At 42.9% G+C, this 7,484-nt stretch overlaps 2 long non-coding RNA genes across 2 annotated transcripts; one reads left to right on the forward strand and one right to left on the reverse strand.

The window, feature by feature from the left end:
* Positions 1–6: 6 nt before the first annotated feature.
* On the forward strand, positions 7–5,571 carry LOC123144802 (uncharacterized). The gene is made up of 2 exons (XR_006471942.1): positions 7–959; positions 1,068–5,571. It is a non-coding gene; the product is annotated as an uncharacterized lncRNA (long non-coding RNA).
* Positions 5,145–6,889, reverse strand: LOC123144803 (uncharacterized). Its single transcript, XR_006471943.1, has 3 exons — positions 6,355–6,889; positions 5,359–5,640; positions 5,145–5,278 (listed from the first exon to the last, which is right to left on the reverse strand). It is a non-coding gene; the product is annotated as an uncharacterized lncRNA (long non-coding RNA).
* Between the last annotated feature and the right edge of the window lie 595 nt (positions 6,890–7,484).

The raw sequence follows: 7,484 nt of genomic DNA on the forward strand, positions 1-7,484 counted from the left end.
CCCTCGTGTCAGATCCGGCTGACCGCGACAGTCGTGGATCCCCCTCCCCTGCCCTGCCTTTCTCCTTCATCGCCGAGCCGCGATGGCCATGGATCCAGCTCACCGCGACGGACCTCCCCTCCCCCTGGCCGATCCACCCATTCCCGAGGTGTGGGCATTGTTCCCCCGACGCCGACGAGCTCCATAGCTCACCCCTGCACGCCGTGACGCGTACGCGGGATCCTGGTGAGGTAGTTCGGGAGAAGGGGCAGGCGCGTCGGTGTAGTCCGTCCGGGTACCACGTGCAGTGCCCCGCACGTCAGTGCAGTCCGCCGGCGTTGCGTGCAGCTCCGCCTCCCGTCCCCTTCATCTACTCCACCACCTCCTTCTCGCTTCGCTCCGCGAGATCGAGCGCCCCCTGCCCTCTATATTGGCCTCTGCTCGGATAGGTGCAGGATCCACGGAAAAAAACGAGGTCGTTGACCACGCCGTCGACTCCTCTACTGCGCGAGCACCACCGGTGAGGCATCGCCGCTGCCCCCAGCTCCACTCTTCCATGCTTAGTACTACACGGGCAGGGGACGAGCTCCACTTCGACTCCCTGTTCGTTGTTGACCGCCTCTCCTGCTAGTTCCACCCCTGCAGGGACTACGGAAGATGCAGTGCGGCTGATGCACTGTCAAAGTTTATGATCTTTTCTGCTTTTTCAGATTTCACTTTTTGACACCAAAATGCAGTTCGCCTGGGGCTTCGTTGCGGTGCGCACGGCGTCATGCCCCTGTTTCAGTTCTGCCGATGATGCATTGTAGTTCAGTTCGATCCGTTTGGAGACTTGGAGTTCAGCTGCGTATCAGTCCGTTCTACGGATTTTTCTACGGTATCAATAACTCCCGAACGTGCCAGGTTTTAGCAAACCACTCCGAACGCACTCGTTGTCGTCCATCGCGGTGCGCGAATTTTGAAGCTCTGGAGCTTGACAGGTCAGCAACCAGAGTCGTTCGGGGATTCTTTTGCTCAGCCCGAACGTTTCTTCCTCCAACCGCACATCTCTCTCCTTATCCACTCTCTTTCCTTATCCACTCCTACAGCCACACCACTCGTTTTTACTCGGCTTGAGAGTGAGGAGGAGGACGAGCGCCGCGCTGCTCGCTGACACGAAGCTCTAGGACGGCGCACTCCAGGTCCCCGCCGACCGGCTCAAGCGGGGCGAGTGGCCGCGGCGGCCGTCGAGGCCGCCTCCGTCTGCGCGCACATCGACTGCTCGACCTGGCGGCCATCATCGAGGCTGGCGCGCTCCGGGTCCGCGCCGACCGACTCAACGGGGCGACGTGGGCGGAGAGCGAGCGTCGCCTGCTTGCCCGCGCCGCCGCGGCGACCGCGGACATCGAGGCCGCCTCCGTCTGCGCGCACCTAGCCGCCGTCCATGGCCACTGTTGGGGCTGCTCTAATCGCTCGGTGCCGCTATCACCTTCGATGCGGCTGGGCGTCCTTGCCGCAGCCACAACCAGGGGGCAGTGCACCATATGGCTGCAAGATTGGGAAGGCGTACTACTTGATGACGGGCGTGGCGGTCCTCCGCATCATCTTTTGCTGCAAGGCTGCAGGTAGTCCATGCTCGTCGTTGTTCGCTAGGTGACGCCGCAGCCTCAAGTCGAGCTGGACCAGCACATCGGCGAACTGCAAAAGGCATTTGGATCCTTTTCCACTGCAGGTGGCAACATCCTCAACCCCCCGTCTTTTTTTCATTTTTGTTAGTTTGATTATCTGCAAATTGATGTTCCATGACCCAGTAGAGGCACATCCAAATTTTGTGTTTAGATTTCTCACCCCAAATTGCATCCCATGACCCAGTAGACTAGTACAGATGACATGCCATGACCCAGTGCACTAGTAGATATGTCATGGCAATTTTCGCCCCCATTCTGTACCATGGTATTTTTGTGATATGTTGTTTTTGATCTGGTTCAGAACTGGTAGGGATATTCTAGGGCAATTTCCAATATGCAGTGAATGGCAAATTTAGATTCGTTCCACCACAATTTTCCCATTTTGTTTTCTTAGGGAGAACCAAATTTTGCCGCGGCAAATTCATACGTTCTGCCATCACTACATAGGAGTTATTTTTTCCATGCCGCAGTTTTGCCATCAAGTTTTACATTTCTGTCATAGTTTTGACGTGTCAATCGCATTATTTCTTTGAGCAGATGCATTTTATTTTTGAATTTTTATATAGCTAGCTGAGTAATGTTATGCCCTATGAAATTCGGTGACTTTCGTAACATGGCATTTCTGTCACAGCAATTCCATTATTTTTTGTCACATGGCATATTCTATCATTTTTCATTTTCCTAGTCTTTTTGTTCATAACTTGGCAAATTCATTACTGATCACATGGCAAATTCAGTTATGGTCACATGGGAAATATATTAGAAAACTATTTAACATACATGGCAAGTTTCTTTTTATAAAGCATGGCAAATTTAGTTCATCGATCATGGCAAATTGTAGTTAGAGACAATAATTCTAAATTGTTATAAAAAAGTTGCCATGGCAAACTATAAAGAGAAAATAATTCTAGGTTAGTTATCAAGAAAGTTGCCATGGCAAAAAATTGTAGATAGAGACAGTAATTCTAGGTTGTTACCAAAAATTTGCCATGGAAATTTGTTGAGACGAAAATAATTCTAAGTTGTTATCAGAAAAGTTGCCATGGCAAATTATAGAGAGACACATAATTCTAAGTTTTTATCAAAAAGTTGCCATGGAAAATTCGTAGAGTGATTTTTTTAAGTTGACATCAAAAGGTTGCCATGGCAGATTGTAGAGAGAAATAATTCGAAGTTAGTTATTAGAAAAGTTTCCATGGCAATTTTAAGATGTTAAAAAACATGGCAACGTTTTAGATGTTCAAAAACATTCCAACTTGCCATGGCAACGTTATAGATGTTGAAAAGCATGGCAAACTTGCCATGGCAACTTAAGATGTTTAAAAACATGACAAACTTGCCATGGCAACTTAAGATGTTCAAAAATATGGCAAACTTACAGATGTTCAAAAACATGTTAAACTTGCCATGTCATTTTAAAATGTTCAAAACCATTTGTAAACTTGCCACGACAAACTAAAGATGTGCAAAAACATGGCAAACTTATTTTATTAAGTTCGTACATCAATATGGCAAACTTCTTTAACTAAGATGTTAAAAAACAAGGCAAACTTGCCATGGCAACTTAAGATCTTCGAAATCCTGGCAACCTAATATGCTGAAAAACATGGCAAACTTGCCATGGCAACTAAAATCACTATTTGTTTATAGTTGTGTTTTTTCCCACGACAACTTAAATAGCCATGGGTAAACTAACTTTTAAATCCCATGGCAATTTTAAATTAACTTGTATAGCCATGGGCAATTAACTTTCAAAGCCCATGGCAAATTCACCATTTTATTGACAAGGCAAATATACTTTTATTACAGCCATGGCATTGTCTCAATTTTTTTATTACCATGGCAAGTTTTTGTTTCTTATTTTTGGCATGGCAACTTTTATACTTTATTGCCATGGCATTATTACTTATGCATGCATGGCAATTTTTACTTATCATTCATGACAAATTTTTACTTCTCATTCTCCATGGCAAATATACCTTAATTTTTTGCCATGGCAATTTTCAGTTAGTGGAAAAGAATGCATAATTTTTCCATGTTTTTTGTGCACCGAATATGCATAAATTTGCCATCTCCTGGAATACATAAATTTGGCCATGTGACAAGTCTGAAAATTTCATAGTTTTGCCATGTGGCCAGGCATGGAACTTGCCATGCTATGAACAAATTCCATAAACTTGCTTTTTTGTGACTAGTACTCCAAAAAATACATTCTACATTTTCCATTATTCATATTGTAGCATGGCATTTTCTAGTTTATTGGCACGGCAATTTTTACTTTTCTTTTTTGTCATGAGAATTATTTTTTGCCATTGTTTTTTGTTTGAATTTTTTGCCATGGCAACTATCCCATGCTTTTGTTAGGAATCAAATATGTTGTAAACCTTGCTATTTGTAAAATTATATCATGGCAAATCATAAAATAGTTTGGTCAAACTCGAATGGCACTTTTTTTGAAATTCTCCCTGGCATTTTTCTGCTTCTAAAGTTGATGACATTTTTTCTAGTATAGCAAAAACTAGTCTTTTTATTTGTCACAGAAAAAGTAAACAGAATCTGGGCTTCTTCTTTTGTTGTGCTATTGGGCTTTATTAATCGTTTTACATGAAAAAGGCCTGGGCCTGGGGAGGGCGTTCGTGATTTCGATGCTCTCCTCCCGAACGAAAGCGTTCGTGAGGGGGGAGCCCTCGTACCGAACCGTTCGTTCGGTCTGGGAGGTCCCCAGACCGAACATTCGGGAGATATTGGCGTCCTTTTTTTAATCTACAGAAAGATGAAAGTGATGCACTTAGTCGTGCAGCTCGGAGAGGCGTACCATGCGGTTCAGTGCTCGTGTGCTTGCGGTTATGTGCTCATGTGCTTGAGCGCTCGTGCATAACATGGCTTAATTGCAAATAATCGTGTATGTATCATGTTTAGAGGGTTGTTTTTGCTATTTCAGGGGCCTAGTCCTAAATTATACTAGATCATTGAAGGCGCGCGTTGCTGCGCCCGTCTATTTTTATAATTGGTAGAAATTTATAAAGTGAAAATGAAATTTTGATAAAAAAATCTTTAAAGTATTGCAGATTGCCATGCCCGTCCATTTTTACAATGGAATGATGGATTTTTTCTTCTAAATAAGCTGATACAGGGAACATAAAACCTCAATTTGCATAAATTTACTGATATATATTGACAGTGATGAAAGTGAATAATCAATGGTTTTACAAAAAAAAATTGTATTGGTATTTCAATAGAAAAAAAGGAGACATGCATGATGCACTCAGGTAAACAATATTCTTTATTTTTCCTATCACATCATTAGTGAATGTCCAAATCTTAGATAGTAGCATAATGATGTCAACCACTATAAATAGTACACAAGATCAAGAATAGCAACAAAGCTCGGCATGAATTGTATGATTCCTCTGCAGCAAACAATTCTTCAACCAGTAGCACACCATTGTATAACCAGCACTGTTGCCAGCCTTATCAAAAGAGCAGAAGGGTACATGAATAAATTAACCCATATTTAAGTGCCTTTTTGCTAGTTGCCATCCTTGATCCATCTTTGGTTTCTCCAACACCCTCTTTCTCTAATCATCACTCGTCTTGTACCTCTTGTCATCCGATTGTTTCTGCTTCTTTACCTGAAAGTGAGAATTGATGCAGCCTGATCAATGTCAACAGTGTACAACAACGGTGACAATTACAGAGTTGCGAAGCTCACCCGACAAAAAGCACTCATGGAAGGTTACTTGACTTTGCCTTTCATCTACTGAAAGGAAACAAGCAAGGTGTGATCATTAAAGGTGCGAATTTTGGCGTATTAATAAGAGTTGCTTTTGGCCAATTGGCAATTGTGTTGCTAAGCCTAAGATGTTGGGAGCAGCAATGAAGATGACTTCTTGTAAATAAAACAGTAAGAGTGACAGCTTCATCTTGTATGGCATTGTTCCCTGGATCGATATGCAACACCATCCCAAGTGCCTTCTTTGCACAAGAAGCCTTCCTGCAATTAGAAATTTTCCAATTGGTTCATGATAGATTAATACAATCTCTTCGATACATTAAATAGAATTATATGAACAAGTGCAAAAACTAAAAAACTAATCTAACAGTTCATGTGTCCAATCAACGTTAACACATGCTAACAATAAAAAAAAAATCTGACAGTTCCTGTGTCGTATCAAAATTAACTGTGCATGAAACTATTTCTAACTACCTGATATAAATCAGTAAATGTTCTGGCTTGCAACTACAATCGAGTGCAAATACAACAGTAAGCGATAGATTCTGCAACTTTCTATTGTGCGGTACCATCAGATAAAGAAATCTTTGGTTCTAGTCTACCAAACATGAATTGTATTTCCATTAGGTGCATGTGTTCTACAATGAATGAAGAAATTTGCAAACAACATGCAATGAACAATGTAGATAAAAATCATTATTAGTTCAGATAGCCAACATAATGCTGAACATAAAGATGTGAGGTATGGCAGTCCACATGAACAAATTAACTGTCCGACAGCCAATGGAGAAGAACTCACGCATATATAATTTATAATCTCTTACTGTCACATGCATAAGAGTAACAAAACAAAGAATGGCATCTAAAGAAAAGAAAAATCGGCAGGCAAGTTTTCTTCCAGGAAAACAAACACGTTGTATCGGTATCACACCACGATCATACTTATGGTTTGAACATCCGGGAGGAAATGAATACCATATGCCAGTGCTGAGGCGAACGCCACGGTGGGCGACCAGGACGCACCGCGTGCCGGAAGGCGCGCTCTTCTTGGTGTCCTTCTGGTCCGCTGGATGAGCCCGTGCTGGCGGCGGACATAGGTCTGTAATAGGTTGAGGTCGTGCTTGGAGAGGATTCCTAGGATCTGCTAGTGGGAGGGGTTGAGCGACCCTTGCGATGGTTGCCGCCGCTGAAAGTCGAGATCTAGAGAAGGATACTGCAGATCGAGGTTTGCGTCCGCAGGTTGAGAGAGAGAGGAAAGGTCGTGAAGGAAGAACATGGAGAGACACCGCCAGGCGAGGCTGCGAGCGAACGAGAGAGCAGGGGTCGTGAGTGACTCACGGGGCATCGAGTGTTTTAGGTTTTACCTTTTTTGCAGCACGGGAGCCTGGTATAGGCCCAGTAGGCCCAATTGAATCTCGGACGCCCAAAAAAACCACCAGAACAGCGGCCCGATCAGGCTATCGCTCGTCCGGATCGGAATGAAGCATCGATGTGGGACTAAGAGGTAATCGGACGGTCAAAAATGACTAAAAGTGATGATCCAACGATTAGAGATGCTGATGGTCTGAGAGGGCTGGGAGGGTGCTCAGTTTTAATGTATCTAAATTTTGTATGTTTATTTTCTCTAGAAAAGAGAGAGAGAGAGAGCAGTCCACGTGATGAACAATAGGAGTCATATTTGTATAGATTGTGACTCTTAATAAGAAACCAATGCAGTTCGTTGTACGGATTTGTTGTTTGCAAATTTGTAAGGACATGGTGTATAATTTGTTAAAATCGATGCAGCTCACTAAGAAAACCTTTGCGGTACACTTTGCAAAAACAAAGGAGTTCACTTGTAAAAAAAACTGTAAGGAGTTCACTTTTATTATTTTTGGAGGATTTTTTTTGCAAATTTGTAAGGACATGGTGTATAATTTGTTAAAATCGATGCAGCTCATTAAAAAAACCTTTGTGGTGCACTTTGCAAAACAAAGGAGTTCACTATGTAAAAAAATGTATAGAGGAGTTCAATTTTTATTATTTTTGGAGGAACTTTTTTTGCAAATTTGTAAGGACATGGTGTATAATTTGTTAAAAATCGATGCAACTCACTAAGAAAACCT

Source organism: Triticum aestivum, chromosome 6D (assembly GCF_018294505.1).
Source record: "Triticum aestivum cultivar Chinese Spring chromosome 6D, IWGSC CS RefSeq v2.1, whole genome shotgun sequence".
NCBI lineage: Eukaryota > Viridiplantae > Streptophyta > Magnoliopsida > Poales > Poaceae > Triticum > Triticum aestivum.